The 18,166-nt window shown below is 38.8% G+C and overlaps 1 protein-coding gene across 1 annotated transcript in view; it reads right to left on the bottom strand.

Annotated features, from left to right (window-relative positions):
- casz1 (castor zinc finger 1) overlaps positions 1-18,166 on the bottom strand; it is a 253,000-nt gene that overhangs the window by 186,108 nt on the left and 48,726 nt on the right. The window contains exon 3 of the mRNA XM_070444472.1: positions 939-1,042. The gene's annotated coding sequence lies outside the window, so the exon portion shown is untranslated. The remainder of the gene's footprint in view (positions 1-938; positions 1,043-18,166) is intronic.

The raw sequence follows: 18,166 nt of genomic DNA on the forward strand, positions 1-18,166 counted from the left end.
AGGATTTTGCCTGTGCTTAGCTCCATTATGTTTATTTTTTATTACAAGCAAACCCATAACATGATGCAGCCACCACTATGCTTGAAAATATGGAGAGTGGTACTCAGTAATTGGTTGTATTAGATTTGTCCCCAAACATATCACTTTGTATTCAGGACAAAAATGTAATTGATTTGTKAAATGTTTTGCCCTGTATTCTATACAGGCTTACTTCTTTTCACTCTGTCAATTACATTAGTATTGTGAAGTAACTACAATGTTGTTGATCCATTCTTAGTTTTCTCCTATCACAGTCATTAAACTCTGTAACTGTTTTAAAGTAACCATTGACCTCATGATGAAATCCCTGAGCGGTTTCCTTTCTCTCCGGCAACTGAGTTAGGAACTGTATTTTTGTAGTGACTGGGTGTAATGATACACTATCCAAAGTGTAATTAATAACTTCACCATGCTCAAAGGTATATTCAATGTCTGCTTTTTTATTTTTACCCATCTACCAATAAGCGCCCTTCTTTGCGAGGCACAGGACTGAGGGACCTTACAGATAATTGCATGTGTGGAGTACAGAGATGAGGTAGTCATTCAAAAATCATGTTAAACACTATTATTGCACACAGAGAGAGTCCATGCAACATATTATGTGACTTGTTAAACACATTTTTACTCCTGAATGTATTTAGGCTTGCCATAACAAAGGGGTTGAATACTTATTGACTCAAGACATTTCAGATTTGAATTTGTTATTAATTTGTAAACATTTCTAAAAACATAATTTCACTTTGAKATTATGAGGTATTGTGTGTAGGCCAGTGACAAAACATCTACATTTAATCCATTTTAAATTCAGGCTGTAACACAACAAAATGGTGTGAAAACTTTCTGAAGGCAGTGTAGCATGCAAAAATGTTAAATTACTGTAGAGGAGAAATAAGACTCACATGTCAGTTGGGCAGCACCTCTGTCTGAACTCCAGCCTACCGTTGAGCTACAGTCTGGACTCTGCTCATGGCTGCTTGATGGGCAATCATTTGGCAGCTGGATCCTATAGGGATACAAGAGAGAGTTGTATATCAACTGAGTTATTTGCGACTTCTTTACACATTACGGTACAATTCATTTCGTATACTAGAGGTGCCTAATATGCACATACACTGAGTGTACAAAACATTAAGGACACCTGCTCTTTCCATGGCATAGACTGACCAGGTGAATCCTGTTGAAAGCTATAATCCCTTATTGATGTCACTTGTTAAATCCACAAATCAGGGAAGATGAAGGGGAGGAGACAGGTTAAATAAGTATTTTTAAGCCTTGAGACAACTGAGACACAGATTGTGTATGTGTGCCTCTCAGAGGGTGAATAAGCTAAATATTTATGCCTTTAAACCGGGTATAGTAATATGTGCCAGGTACACCGGTTTGTGTCAAGAACTGCAATGGTGCTGGATTATTCATGCTTAACATATTCCTGTGTGTATCAAGAATGGTCCACCACCCAAAGGACATCGAGCCAACTTGACAACTTTGGGAAGCATTGGAGTCAACATGGGCCAGCATCCTTGTGGAACGCTTTCGACACCTTGTAGAGTCCATGCCCCGACGAATTGAGACTGATCTGAGGGCAAAAGGGGGGTTGCAACTAGGGTTGCACATTTTGGGGATATTTCAGAGGTGGAAACTTTCCGTGGAAATTAACGGGAATATATGGGAATTAATGGAAATATATGAAAATTAATATTAATACCATTTAAATGTAGATGTTTTTGCATTGGATATATTTACCATATCATATGGAGACAGAAACATAAACCTTTTAACTTATCATAAATAGAAATAATTGCACAGGATTAAATCCTTCCAATAGAAAAAAAAACMATTTAGTTACTAATTGAACTTTATTTAAATGAGTAGACTCTCACATGGGATGATTTCACTGAACAACAAAAGAAAATGAATACTGAATGATCCCCAATAATCCATCGCATCTCCCAAAAACATTTTCAACATAAAATGATAGTCTAGAAACTAAAGCTTTGGTTGTCTTCCTCTCAGGCTTCCATGTCTGCTCCCTGGACCTCCTCAATGTCCACCTCTTGAACATCAGACTCTGAGGCCTCATCTTCACTGTCTCTTTCCAACCTTGTTGAGGATGGCTCGTTGTCAGGCTCAAAAAGTCTCAAATTTGTCTGGATGGCTACCAATTTTTCAAACCTTGTATTGGTCAGCCTGTTGCGTGCTTTGGTGTGTGTGTTCCCAAACAAGGACCAGTTGCGCTCTGAGGCGGCTGATGTTGGTGGGATTTGGAGGATGATGTAGGCAACAAGGGAAAGGGCTTCAAATCCACAAAGTCCCTTCCACCAGATGGCTGATGAGATATGTTGGCACGACTGCCATATTGCATCTCCATCCCAAAGCCCTTGCTTGGAAGTGTACTTTGCCAGATTGCCAAGAACCTTGCCCTGATCCAAGCTAAGGTGGTGAGACACGGTAGTGATGACACCATAGGCCTTGTTGATCTCTGCACCAGACAGGATGCTCTTGCCAACATACTTGGGGTCCAACATGTACACTGCGTGTAGTGTGTAGTGGCACATTCCACTATGGGGTCATTCCGCTCCAGCCATTACCACGAGCCCGTCCTCCCCAATAAAGGTGCCACCAACCTCCTGTGGTTGAGGCACCTTTTAAAAAAGGAGAAATAATTGAAATATTCTTCAATACTGTATCTTTAAGAAATTTTCTGTATTTTACAACTTAATGTTAGATGGTTTCTTACCCTGAAAGTACAGTACCAGTCAAAAGTTTGGACACACCTACTCATTCCAAGGTTTTTCTTTATTTTTACTATTTTCTACATTGTAGAATAATAGTGAAGACATCAAAACTATGAAATAACACATGTGGAATCATGAAGTAACCAAAAAAGTGTTAAACAAATCAAATTAAATTAAAGTAGCCACCCTTTGCCTTGATGACAGCTTTGCACAAGCTTACAGCTTTGCACACTCTTGGCATTCTCTCAACCAGCTTCATGAGGTAGTCACCTGGAATGCATTTCAATTAATAGGTGTGCCTTGTTAAAAGTTAATTTGTGGAATTTCTTTCCTTCTTAATGTGTTTGAGCCAATCAGTTGTGTTGCTGTCTCTTATACACATCTAGATGTGTATAAGAGACAGATTTTCTACATTGTAGAATAATAGTGAAGACATCAAAACTATGAAATAACACATGTGGAATCATGAAGTAACCAAAAAAGTGTTAAACAAATCAAATTAAATTAAAGTAGCCACCCTTTGCCTTGATGACAGCTTTGCACAAGCTTGGCATTCTCTCAACCAGCTTCATGCATTTCAATTAACAGGTGTGCCTTGTTAAAAGTTAATTTGTGGAATTTCTTTCCTTCTTAATGTGTTTGAGCCAATCAGTTGTGTTGTGACAAGGTAGGGTATACAGAAGATAGTCCTATTTGGTAAAAGACCATATTATGGCAAGAACAGCTCAAATAAGCAAAGAGAAATGACAGACCATCATTACTTTAAGACATGAAGGTCAGTCAATATGGAAAATTTTAAGAACTTTGAACGTTTCTTCAAGTGCAGTCGCAAAAACTATCAAGCGCCCTGATTAAACTGGCTCTCATGAGGACCGCCACAGGAAAGGAAGACCCAGAGTTACCTCTGCTGCAGAGGATAAGCAAATGTGTTGCTACTGCTCTCAATAACATTGCTGCCCTGAATTTATTAGGCGCTAGGTCAGTGGGAACAAGTTTTGATGGAATACTTTCTGGAGGACGATCGCGCCATGCTTACACTCTCGGACTCTGAAAATGAATCAGACGATGAGGAAATCCCTGATTTAGGTAAAAAAAACATTTTAATTGAAGAAGACATTGTAGAGTCTTCTGAAGACAGTGATGGGGAAGAAACAGCGATCAACAGTGTTGTCACGGAAGAAGTTGACTGAGTTTTGAAATCAGTGGAATTCAACGGGCCAAGAAAGCTGTACAAACTAAAACGGAAACGACACAGGACGTCTTAATATATAAAAGGGGCTGCGGTCTGCCGTGAAGCTTTCATCCATGTATATGGGTAAGAGTCTAGCTACAGATTCAGATATTATACGTTTCTAATTTTGTAAGAAAGTTGTTTTCATTGCAAGTTAAAGCTTGCTGTTAGCTAGCCAGCTGGTATTCGATGGCTGGCTTGCTAGCTAACATTGAACCTATTTGGTTAACGTTAGCTAGCTATGAAAATCGGTTTGTATTGCTAGTTAAAGCTTGCTGTTAGCTAGCCAGCTGAAGTTCGTTGGCTGACTTGCTAGCTAACATTGAACCTGTATGGTTAACTTTATCTAGCTTTGGCAATCGGTTTGTATTGCTAGTAACGTTACTCTATGGATTGGGATACATTTTTTAGCTAGCTAGCTAATGTTAACGTGACATTTCTAAACAAAAGACCCCAAGTTAAAGCTTGCTGTTAGCTAGCTAACGTTAGCTGAGGTTAGATGATTGGCATGCTAGCTAACATTAACTTACATGTATGAAGTGTGTGTAACGTTAGTGATGTTTTCTCAGAATGCCATTTCGCATTGCTAGTTATAGCCTAATGTTAGCTAGCTAACTAGCTAACATTGAACCTATTTGGTTAACTTTAGCTAGCTATGACAATTGATTTGTATTACTAGTTAAAGCTTGCTGTTTGCTAGCCAGCTGACGTTAGATGGCTGGCTAGCTAGCTAACATTACATGTATGAACTGTGTGTAGCGATGTTCTCAGAATACCATTTTGCATCTATTGTATAATAATGCTAAAATATTTGTATCTGGAATTTGTCTTTCAGCATCAGTAGAACACGTCTGACTCTCCTCCACCAGTCATACAAGGAGAATGGTCTAATGCCTCCCATTAAAAAGAGAGCTGGCCCAAGCAAGCAAAGACAGCAGCGCAGTCATCAACTACATGCACCATTTCTTCACCAACTACGGAGCTTGGGGAAACACGTGTGGACCTGAATTGTGATAACTGCAGTGGCCAAAACAAGAAAAAGTTTGTGCTCTGGTAMTACCATGCACTGGCGGACCATGGTCTGGACTAGAGGTCGACCGATTATGATTTTTCAACGCCGATACCGATACCGATTATTGGAGGACCAAAAAAGCCGATACCGATTAKTCGGACGATTTTTTAAATATAATACATCAATAAAATCAATTTAGCCTCAAATAAATAATGAAACATGTTCAATTTGGTTTAAATAATCTAAAAACAAAGTGTTGGAGAAGAAAGTAAAAGTGCAATATGTGCCATGTAAGAAAGCTAATGTTTAAGTTCCTTGCTCAGAACATGAGAACATATGAAAGCTGGTGGTTCCTTTTAACATGAGTCTTCAATATTCCCAGGTAAGAAGTTTTAGGTTGTAGTTATTATAGGAATTATAGGACTATTTCTCTCTATACAATTTATATTTCATATACCTTTGACTATTGGATGTTCTTATAGGCACTTTAGTATTGCCAGTGTAACAGTATAGTTTCCATCCCTCTCCTCGCTCCTACCTGGGCTCGAACCAGGAACACATCGACAACAGCCACCCTCGAAGCAGCGTTACCCATGCAGAGCAAGGGGAACAACTACTCCAAGTCTCAGAGCGGGTGACGTTTTAAACGCTATTAGTGCGCACCCCGCTAACTAGCTAGCCATTTCACATCGGTTACACCAGCCTAATCTCAGGAGTTGATAGGCTTGAAGTCATAAACAGCGCAATGCTTGAAGCACAGCGACGAGCTGCTGGCAAAACGCACTAAAGTGCTGTTTGAATGAATGCTTACGAGCATGCTGGTGCCTACCACCGCTCAGTCAGACTGCTCTATCAAATCATAGACTTAATTATAACATAATAACACACAGAAATACGAGCCTTAGGTCATTAATATGGTCGAATCTGGAAACTATCATCTTGAAAACAAAACGTTTATTCTTTCAGTGAAATACGGAACCGTCTAAATATTCCTGTTACATTGCACAACCTTCAATGTTATGTCATAATTACGTAAAATTCTGGCAAATTAGTTCGCAACGAGCCAGGCGGCCCAAACTGTTGCATATACCCTGACTGCGTGCAATGAACGCAAGAGAAGTGACACAATTTCACCTGGTTAATACTGCCTGCTAACCTGGATTTCTTTTAGCTAAATATGCAGGTTTAAAAATATATACTTCTGTGTATTGCAAGAGAAGTGACACCATTTTTCCTAGTTAAAAGAAATTCATGTTTGCAGGCAATATTAACTAAATATGCAGGTTTAAAAATATATACTTGTGTATTGATTTTAAGAAAGGCATTGATGTTTATGGTTAGGTAGACGTTGGAGCAACGGCAGTCCTTTTTCGCAAATGCGCACAGCATCGATTATATGCAACGCAGGACACGCTAGATAAACTAGTGATATCATCAACCATGTGTAGTTATAACTAGTGATTATGATTGATTGATTGATTATTTTTATAAGATAAGTTTAATGCTAGCTAGCAACTTACCTTGGCTTCTTACTGCATTCGCGTAACAGGCAGGCTCCTCGTGGAGTGCAATGTAATCAGGTGGTTAGAGCGTTGGACTAGTTAACCGTAAGGTTGCAAGATTGAATCCCCGAGCTGACAAGGTAAAAATCTGTCGTTCTGCCCCTGAACAAGGCAGTTAACCCACCGTTCCTAGGCCGTCATTGAAAATAAGAATGTGTTTTTAACTGACTTGACTAGTTAAATAAAGGTGTAGTAAAAAATTTCAAAATAAAAAATAAAAAACGGCCAAACCGATTGTTATGAAAACTTGAAATCGGCCCTAATTAATCGTCCATTCCGATTAATCGGTCAACCTCTAGTCTGGACCTTCACTTCCTGATCACAGGCCACACCAGGTTTTCCCCCGACTGGTGCTTCGGCCTCATCAAGCAGAGCTTCAGAAAGACCACAGTGAACAATTTGTCTGAGATTGCTGGTGTTGTGCTGGACAGCACTGTGACAGGGGTCAACATCCCACAGCTGGTTGGACTGGAGAATGGTACGGTGCTGGTGGAAAGCTATGGCTGGCAACAACACCTGACTACGWACTTCAGTCCACTGCCACAGATCAAGCAGCACCAGCACTTCAGGTGAAAATAATTTTCATTGTATGAGGTTATTCTTCTTATCTAAACTTGAGAGGTGAATTGATGTTGTGCAGGGTTGTAATGTCTTCTGATTTTTTGTTGTTGTTGTTATTCCCTGTTTTACAGCTTCGATGCTCTGGAGCGTGGTGTCAACAAGGAGCGTTCGGACTGTCGGGACCAGGTTTCAGCTGCTGCGCAACGCTGACATCCTTCCTRCCATAGACGGTCTGCCTGTACAAGCACCACCTGGACTGGACACAGCTAGACAAACGTATATTTTTGAGATGATCAGGGAGTTTTGTGACGAAGAGGCTATCACATGCCCTGTACCAAAGTCAAGGGCAGGACAGAAACAGGCTCTCTCCTAACACACACACACCATACGATGCTGCTACTATTTTTTTGTATCCTGCTGCTCAGCCACTTTACCCTTGATTGTATGCATATAACTACCTCGTCTATCACTGATATCATTATTGATATTGTTCTTGTACATACTATATATTATTTTATTTATACTGACACTATCTATTTCTGACATTGCTACTATGCAAGTAACCATTTGGCTGTACCGTTTACACCTTCTGTAGAGACTCATCCACTTAGCAAGACTTACCAAAATATTGATATATAAAATTAATATTAATATGTGTGGTCGTAACATGATGTTGTGACATACCACAGCAATATCATGTGACCCTATCAAGTGTCCACCACATAAATATATGGCGCATGGATCTGTTTATGTACTGTACATGTGCACCTAACTCAGGTTGCATGGCCTTAACTTATGTATGGAATACTATGTGATAAGTGGGTGTGTAACAGTATATAAAGGATTCGAATGTACTGGTGTGAAGGCATTTGGGCAGTGGTGTAAAGTACTTCAGTAAAAATACTTTAAAGCACTACTTAAGTATTTTTGGGGGGTATCTGTACATTACTTTACTATTTATATTTTTGCCAACTTTTACTTTTACTTCACTACATTCTGAAAGAAATACTTTTTACTCCATACATTTTCCCTGACACCCAAAAGTACTCATTCAATTTTGACAGGTATATTGTCCAATTCACACACTTTAAGAGAACATCCCTGGTCATCCCTACTGCATCTGATCTGGCAGACTCACTAAACACAAATGCTTAGTTTGAAAATTTTGTCTTAGTGTTGGAGTGTACCCCTGGCTATCAGTCCAAAAAATTAAAAAAAATTAAAATAATTGTGCCGTCTGGTTTAATATAAGGAATTTGAAATGATTTATACTTTTACTCAAGTATGACAATTTAGTACTTTTTCCACCACTGGATGTGGCTGGAGGTTAGAGAATTTCTTTCACATGACCCATCAATTTAGACAACTGTGTCTGGGGAAGCGTCATCTAATATTTATAAAATATTTGTATCTGGACACTTTCTGTTTACCTGGAATCTTTCCTTATTGTAGGCTACTACCACTATTAGTCTTAATCTATACTACAGTACTCACGGTTTAGCACATGATCTCACATGTGAATCCTTAAAGAGATGGGTGGGGCTGGTTTAAGAGGGTGTGAACCATGCTGAATGGGTGTAGACAAAGGAGAGCTCTCCAGTAGGTACCAACACATTCAAAGGCCATTTTCTCAAAAGTGAGTTTACAAGTTTATCAACTTTCAAAGCAGAATTACTTTCCCATTGTTCCTCATATGCAGTGTATCATATACCATTTTGTCTCTACTTTTATCCAATGTAAGAAACCCAATTTCAAATTTAGCTACATAAGACCGATTTGAGCCGGTCAGTCACACTTGTCATTTGGTCTGATGAGTCCAAATTTGAGATGTTTGGTTCCAACCTCTGTGTCTTTGTGAGATACAGAATAGGTGAACGGATGATCTCCGCATGTGTGGTTCCCACCGTGAAGCGTGGAGGAGGTGTGATGGTGCTTTGCTGGTGACACTGTCAGTGATTTATTTAGAATTCAAGGCACACTTAACCAACATGTCTACCACAACATTCTGCAGCGATAAGCCATCCCATCTGGTTTGCGCTTAGTGGGACTATAATTTGTTTTTCAACAGTACAATGACCCAACACACCTCCAGGCTGTGTAAGGGGTATATTGACCAAGAAGGAGAGTGATGGAGTGCTGCATCAGATGACCTGGCATCCACAATCACCCAATCTCAACCCAWTTGAGATGGTTTGGGGCCGCAGAGTGAAGGAAGAGCAGCCAACAAGTGCTCAGCATATGTGGGATCTCCTTCAAGACTGTAGGAAAAGCATTCCAGGTGAAGCTGYTTGAGAGAATGCCAAGCGTGTGCAAAGCTGTCAAAGGAAAAAGCTGTCTACCTTGAAGAATCTCAAATATAAAATGTGTTTAACACTTTTTTGGTTACTACATGATTCCATATGTGGTATTTCATAGTTTTGATGTCTTCGCTATTATTCTACAATGTAGAAAATAGTAAAAATAAAGAAAAACCCTGGAATGAGTAGGTGTGTCCAAACTAACTGTAGCCACCATAGCTAAACATCTAAAAAATACATAGGAGTGATGAGGGCATMAGGTAAAAAATGTATAGTTTGGAGTAACGTCAAACCAAATAATTMAGTTAATTTGACCATTACATTTTGTACGTGCTGCATGCCCCATATACTCCTCTGAGGGAGAGGAACCATCTAACATTAAGTTGTAAAATACTGAACTTCGCCTTTAAGGGGAACAACCATTACAATTTAAACTATACAGCTTCTGATAAACCAAGACCCCCTTTCGATAGTGGGTAAATCCAAAGATTCTCATATTATGAGCAGTTTTGATAAAACCGCTAACAATACGCATAATGAGTTAAGATAAGGAAATGAACCCACTCCTAATTACTGCTAATTACCAGTTGAAATGTAGTTGATAAATAAACAGAAAACGTAATAAATACAATAATTATTACCAGTGCTAATTACATTTTTCCATTATATCCCTAATGAGATGGACTTAGCATCACATATAACACAATGAGACTTCCACTAGGCCATTTAAGATGATGGTAGTTGGGATAAAGTCCTAGAGTGGAATGATAGAAATGATTTGTTAAGGGTATCATTTTATACATCAATCATCCAAGTGATAGCATGATGATGATATTATGATATGGAAATCATATTCATCGCTATATTTCAGATGTTAACATCATATTTCTCTGTCCATTTGCATGTGATATTCAGTGAAAATCTAATCTAGACGGCTGAGCTGACTTTTAAATGACAGCGGTCAACTTGATCTGAAATTCAGTTACTGTTTATTCAGTGGGTGTAGATGCATTAAAAGAAAACACACAACTCTGTAAAAATCAAAATAGAATGTTTTATGATCTTTCTTTGCGGAATGATCCCGGCCACACCAACGGCTTGATGATATACAACAATCCCAAGTGTAATATAGTGTGAACAGCCGAATCCAACAGCTATATGACAGGTGCAAGGTACATTGAGTACGGTTACATGCACACATTAATGCGATTATTGTGGATAGTCAGATTAATATAATAGTTTAAAACGTTCACATGCTTTTCAAGAAGAACGATTTCCCTAAAAATTCTGTTTACATGGACACATCTGAAAACAGGCTACCTGATGGCACTCTGATGAATGGTTATGAGACCTACATAAACATTTTGAAACCCACAAAACCTACCACACAAGGTAAAACATTAGATTTCACCATGGCTTACGTGCCAACAGTGTGTTTATGTTATATATTTTTTATTTAACATGTTCAATTATCATTGTAACTGCACACACATTGATGTCAGACATGCACCTACCCCAATGGTCTGTTGCTGATGACTGGGATGAATGCAGGAGCAGATTTCAGGTGCAGTACAAGACATCCTCTTTTTGACTGAAGTAAGTAAAGTTTTACCTATAATACCCACTGCTAGTAGCCATCTATTCATCCAACAGTAAATGTCATGTCCTAAACAAATGTTGCAGTTGTAGGCTACTACCCATGAGGCCTATTAGGCTTATGCCCTCGCAATGACCGGTGCACATTCATGCTCGCACCGCTCTCAAAGCCATATCAAATATACTGGTTGTAAAATAGTTGTTATTGAGCTGAATATTGAGAGTTGAGAAACAAAAATGATACCTACAGAAAGTTGAGACCCTCCTCTCTTTGATAGGAACAATAGGTTGAAGTTTCCAAAGCTGTGTTTTTCCCGCAATTTGGAATTAGTACACAATCAGAACGCATTTTTCCCTCAAGTGCATGGGAGGAAAGGAGAGTGGCTCGCTCATCACAACAGCAGGCCCCAGCAAGGGCACAGGCACAGGGGCAGGGCAAAAACTTTCATTACAGGAATCATGAGGATATTGCAATTTACTGTTTGGCCAGATCGTGGTTTTAGTCGCCCGGAAAACAGAACGTTTCGATTGAGGGGACAATGTAGTTCTTTCTACATTTACAGTGCATTCGGAAAGCATTTAGACCCCTTGATTTCCCCCACATTTTGTTACATTACAAGCCTTATTCTAAAATGGTTTAAATTGTTTCCCCCCTCATCAATCTACACACAATAAACCATAATGACAAGCATAAACAGGTTTATAGAATTTTTTGCAAATTTATTAAAAATCAAAAACAGAAATACCTTACATAAGTATTCAGACCCTTTGCTATGAGACTCAAAATTGAGCTCAGGTGCATCCTGTTTCCATTGATCATCCTTGAGATGTTTCTACAACTTGATTGGAGTCCACCTGGGGTAAATTAAATTGATTGGACAAGATTTGGCAAGGCACACACCTGTCTATATAAGGTCCCACAGTTGACAGTGCATGTCAGAGTAAAAACCAAGCCATGAGGTCGAAGGAATTGTTCAGAGTCAGAGCAGTTTTCTTTGCTGACCTTAGCTGTCTATCAGTAAACCATCTTGATAGGGGGTCTGGCCATTAACCACAGGCTCATTATTGTATAACAGAGAAATTGCACAAAAGGGTCACATTTTTCAGATTTTTGAATGTTTTATTTTTACATCAAAAAAGATATGTCCATTTTGACACACACCCAACTAAAAACTGGTCCAGGCATCTGGCATTTGCCAGAAGGCCAATCGGCCTGTGTGTGCGTGCATGCGTGCGTGTGTGTTAGCCAAGTAGGAGGTAGAGTGGATTAGAGCCATATCTTCCACATGGCTACTTCCTAATCCTAACATCTGAGGTAAATATAAGACCAGGTGAGGTAACACTCCTGTCTCAGACACCTCTTAAACACTGGGGCATCTGCACAGAGAATGCCCCGAGGAACACTACTTTGGAAGTAGAATGGAACTTTGTTGAAGTGGAAATGCATCATTGGCCAACACACTTGACAGGACAAACTAGACTGGAGTTAAAATGTACTTTTTGATGTATTATACAACTAATTTCATAGCAGGTCCTGCAATAGACTAGCGTCCTGTCCAGGTGGTGTACTTATATCGAACACGTCATTCAATTTGTACCAATTAATCAGAATCCATTTGAAAAGGGTGGATTGACTGTGTACATGAAAAGGTAATTAGGGAATTAGTTTTATGATTTCCAAAAAGGTATTAGATGAGACAAAATGGGTGAAGTCACTGTGAAAGAATGCTGTCAGTTTTAGTTCCCGTCTCTCCGTGTTCAGATCCGGTTGTGAGCAAAGGGCAGAGAGAGAAAAGAAGAAGAAAACAAACAAAACCAGAGAGGAACATTCATTTGACGACTGCACGGATATAAAAAATGCAGGTCCTTATGTAAAAACAGGTTTTGATGTGTCATGACATGAAATGCTTTTCATTACATTTTTCAAGCATGACCTCACATTCTGCAAAAATGTACACACCCATGGGACAAGCACATTGAGGTAAAAACACAAATAATAAGTGCCAGGAGGAGAGATGGTTCACGTCTGAATGGGACAGGTAGTTCATGGCATGTCATGTTTTTTTAGGAGAGGTTTTGTCCATTTATTTTTTAAATCAAAGTTTACCTTTATTTCGTTAAAAAGTGTAAACAAATAGTGTACCCAAATAGTTGTTGAGATATACATGGGATATATGTATATACAGGTGTTAAACAGGTGTTTAACCAGATAAAGAAAAACAAATGCACACTGCGGTGTTAAAAATGTACAGTGCCTTCAGAAAGTATTCATACCCCTTGACTTATTCCACATTTTGTTGTGTTACAGCCTGAATTAAACATGTATTAAATACATGTTTTTCTTCACCCATCTACACGCAATACCCCATAATGACAGAGTGAAAACCTGTTAGAATTGTTATTTGATAATGTTTTGAAAATGAAATACATAAATATCTKATTTACATAAGTATTCACAATACATGTTAGAATCACATTTGACATCGATTACAGCTTTGAGTCTTTCTGGGTAAGTATCTAAGAGCTTTGTACACCTGGATTACACAATGTTTGCACAGTACTTATTTTTTGATTTCTTCAAGCTCTGTCAAGTTAGTTGTTGATCATTGCTAGACAGCCATTTTCAAGTCTTGCCATAGATTTTCAAGCCAATTTAAGTCAAAGCTGTAACTAGGCTACCCAGGAACATTCAATGTCGTCTTGGTAAGCAATTCCAGTGTATATTTGGCCTTGTGTTTTAGGTTATTGTCCTGTTGAAAGGTGAATTGTATCTGTTGGAAAGCAGACAGAACCAGATTTTGCCTGTGCTTAGCTTTATTCTGTTTCTTTTATCCTAAAAAAACTCCCTAGTCCTTGCCGATGACAAGCATGCCCATAACATGATGCAGCCACCACCATGCTTGAAAATATAAATAGTGGTACTCATTGATGTGTTGGATTTGCCTCAAACATAACGTTTTGTAATATGGACATAAAGTTAATTTCTTTGCCACATTATTTGCAGTTTTACTTAAGTGCCTTATTGCAAACAGGATGCATGTTTTAGAATATTTTATTCTGTACAGGCTTCCTTCTTTTCACTCTGTCATTTAAGTTAACATTGTGGAGTAACTACAATGTGTTCTCCTTTCACAGCCATTAACCTCTCTAGGGTATGTGGGACGGTAGCGTCTCACCTCGTCAACAGCCAGTGAAACTGCAGGGCGCCAAATTCAAAACAACAGAAATCCCATAATTAAAATTCCTCAAACATACAAGTATTTTACACCATTTTGAAGATACACTTGTTGTAAATCCAGCCACAGTGTCCGATTTCAAAAAGGCTTTACGACGAAAGCACACCAAACGATTATGTTAGGTCAGAGACAAGTCACAGAAAAACACAGCCATTTTTCCAGCCAAAGAGAGGAGTCACAAAAAGCAGAAATAGAGATAAAATTATTTACTAACCTTTGATGATCTTCATCAGATGACACTCATAGGACCTCATGTTACACAATACATGTATGTTTTGTTCGGTAAAGTTCATATTTATATCCAAAAATCTGAGTTTACATTGGCGCGTTATGTTCAGTAGTTCCAAAACATCCGGTGATTTTGCAGAGAGCCACATCAATTTACAGAAATACTAATAATAAACATTACTAAAAGCTACAACTGTTATGCATGGAATTTTAGATCCACCTCTCCTTAATGCAACCGCTGTGTCAGATTTCAAAAAAACTTTACCGAAAAAGCACACCATGCAATAATCTGAGTACAGCGCTCAGAGACCAACACAACCCAAACAGATATCCGCCATGTTGTGTAGTCAACAGAAGTCAGAAATTGCATTATAAATATTCACTTACCTTTGATGATCTTCATCAGATTGCACTCCCAGGAATCCCAGTTCCACAATAAATGTTTGTTTTGTTCGATGAAGTCCATAATTTATGTCCAAATACCTCCTTTTTGTTCGCGCGTTTAGCCCAGTAATCAAAATTCACTAGGTGCAGACAAAGTCAAAAAGTTCCGTTACAGTCCGTAGAAACATGTCAAACGATGTATAGAATCAATCTTTAGGTTGATTTTAACATAAATCTTCAATAATGTTCCAACCGGAGAATTGCTTTGTCTTCAGAAATGCAATGGAACGCAAGCTAACTCTCTCACATGAACGCGCCTGGTCAGCTCGTGGCTCTCTGGCAGACCTCTGACTCATTCCCCTCTCATTCGCCCCCACTTCACAGTAGAAGCGTCAAACAAGGTTCTAAAGACTGTTGACATCTAGTGGAAGCCTTAGGAAGTGCAATATGACCCATTTCCACTGTATCTTGGATAAGCAAAGAGTTGAAAAACTACAAACCTCAGATTTCCCACTTCCTGGTTGGATTTTTTCTCAGGTTTTTGCCTGCCATATGAGTTCTGTTATACTCACAGACATCATTCAAACAGTTTTAGAAACTTCAGCGTGTTTTCTATCCAAATCTACTAATACTATGCATATCCTAGCATCTGGGCCTGAGTAGCAGGCAGTTTACTCTGGGCACGCTTTTCATCCAGATGTGAAAATACTGCCCCCTACCCAAGAGAGGTTAAACTCTGTAACTGTTTTAAAGTCACCATTGGGTCATGGTGAAATCCCTGAGCAGTTTCCTTCCTCTTTGGCAACTGAATTAGGAAGGATGCCTTTATCTTTATAGGGACTGGGTGTAATGATACACTATCCAAAGTGTAATTAATAACTTCACCATGCTCAAAGGGACATTCAACGTCAGCTTTTTTTATGTCCATATACCAATAGGTTACCTTCTTTGCGAGGCACAGGAAAACATCCCTGGTCTTTGAGGTTGAATCTGTGTTTGAAATTCCCTGCTCAACTGAGGGGCCTTACAAATAATTGTATGTGTGGGGTCCAGAGACAAGGTAGTCATTCAAAAATCATGTTAAACACTATTAGTGATTCCACGTAACTTATTCTGTGACTTATTTAGTCTTGCCATAACAAAGGTGTTGAATACTTATTGACTCGACAGTTCAGCTTTCCATTTTTATTAATTTGTAAAAATGTCTAAAAACATAATTCCACTTTGACATTATGGGGTATTGTGTGTAGGCCAGTGACACAAAATCTCAATTTAATCCATTTTAAATTCAGGCTGTAACACAACAAAATGTGGAAAAAGTGGGGTGAATACTGCGAATACTTTCTGAAGGCACTGTATTTATAAAGATTCACATGGATGAGAGGCAGCATGACGAGCAGGCAGAGATTAGCTGGACACTGCTAAAAGGTACAGGTCAGGGGCTAAGCTTATAAAGTACTCATAACTGCCTTTACTACTCTTGCCACAGAATTACTGTTTACATGCACTATGGAAGATGTCAATCAGTCTCCAAGATGGGATCTGATATGTGGCACAATCCCTCTCTCAGTCTCTCAGTCGTAATCTCGCGTTCTCCTTCACTCGCCCCCTTCTGTCCCCCACCCCCAACAATGATGTCTACAGTTTACAAGTGGACACATAGCTTATATGGAGTTCCTTTCAAGTGTTTTTGAGTACGAAAGGGACTCTAGGTTTCTGTTTCCCGGACAGTAATGTACACTTACTCTGTATAAATTGATACATTTATTGGACATATTTCCATACAGTCTATATCCTGAAATTGCAATACGGTACTGTAGTGTTAAGGGGACGTTGATACTCGGATCTTTATTTCAAGGAATTACACTACTTTTTCCTCAAACAATGGATTTGACCTTTGAAGTTGAAAAAGACACAATCAAAAGCTAGGCCTTTGATAGGGGAAAGAGCAAGGTTAAAACGTTTAAATAGTACCTATGTCTGTTTTGAAAACCTAGTCAGAACTTGTGAATAAAGTGGCGCATACCATTTTGATTCCACTGATAAAAAAGGATCACAAGAAACTATAAGACACTAACCCAGTCAATGACTCTACACGCTGCGCTTCAAATTAAAGTCTTTTTCAAGTCTTTTGATAAAATATCTTTTCATCTATTGAGCTGAGCTAACCTGTCAACTGAATTGAAGTAATCAACGTGTACGACTACTGTTGAATGAAAAGGCTACAAATTACACAAAATTACTCTTAATTTACTTTTCCTTTATTAATTTCTTTAAAAGCTCTTAGTTGCTCATACTTAGGTCAGATCTGATACCATTGCTAATTGGAACTCATATTTGCCGCAAATCAAACAAAGTCAGATGACAGTCTAGATTAAGGTATTTGAAGATATGTTTGAATCCTTTGAGAAGTCGTCTCTTTGTAGTCGGACTCATTTATGGACCTTTTTACAGCTGTTTTATTCATTTTCTTTGGAAAAAAGTTCCAGAGCGGTACAGCAGAACAGAGGAGGCCAAACTAGTTTTCAGACAGTAAGAGGGGCAACCTGTCCTGAGAAATGTAAAACGGAGTTCCGGAAGCTTTAAAAAGTCTTATGTACAGTATGTGCAAGTTCTCACATTTGAGGACCGGGTTAAAATCTCTGAACCTGAATGGCAAGATTTTCTATTGTACCATGTTCATCCCTCCCATCGGTTAAACACAAGAATGTACCGTGCCCACTCCCTGACAGAGAGGTACATACTATAGGCAAATCCCTTTCTAGGGAGTTTTTCCTAGCCACCGTGCTTCTACACCTGCATTGCTTGCTGTTTGGGGTTTTAGGCTGGGTTTCTGTACAGCACTTTGAGATATCAGCTGATGTAAGAAGGGCTATATAAATACATTTGATTTGATTTGAAATCCAGTACATACGTAAGCATACCCCATTTTGTATTGAAGCAGTTTGAAAGCACCATACAGGCTCTCCTCTTACACTGATCTATGTTGAGTGTATTGTCCAGACAAATATAGATATATATTTTGACTCTGGAWATTATTGTGTAGATCAAATCCCACACCTAAACTATGCTTCCCTCAAAACGGTTAATTAGAAGAAGATTGTAATCCGTCTCTTTTTTGCTGGATAATGGATCAGACGCAAGATGCGATCAAACTTCAATCTCCCTCCAGATGTCATGTGATCTCTCATTCTTTTATCTATTAATGATTTCAAAGGCTTCCAACCATTATTGCTTTTATTCTCTGAAATAAAACCCAGCTGCTCTCTTTATGTGTGTGTGTGT

The sequence above is a fragment of the Salvelinus sp. IW2-2015 genome, linkage group LG7, assembly GCF_002910315.2.
Source record: "Salvelinus sp. IW2-2015 linkage group LG7, ASM291031v2, whole genome shotgun sequence".
Lineage (NCBI taxonomy): Eukaryota > Metazoa > Chordata > Actinopteri > Salmoniformes > Salmonidae > Salvelinus > Salvelinus sp. IW2-2015.